The following is a 241-nucleotide window of genomic DNA, read 5'->3' on the forward strand; positions in this document are numbered from 1 at the left end:
GACATATATATTAATAGACTTAAGGGGTTGAAGCGGAAAAGAATGTCGTAACTAGCAAGTATTGTGGTACTTGTTTCATCATGATTGAATAATCGATAATTGCCTAGAAAATTGCAAACGTGCACAGTTACGCACTCCAGGGATACTGGCGATATGTAAATATACGAGCGGAAATGTCAGGAGAAAGGTTCATATAAATACACATGAGTACGTACATGCACACAGCCATATGAGCACACGT

The sequence above is a fragment of the Penaeus monodon genome, chromosome 31 (genome assembly GCF_015228065.2).
Source record: "Penaeus monodon isolate SGIC_2016 chromosome 31, NSTDA_Pmon_1, whole genome shotgun sequence".
Lineage (NCBI taxonomy): Eukaryota > Metazoa > Arthropoda > Malacostraca > Decapoda > Penaeidae > Penaeus > Penaeus monodon.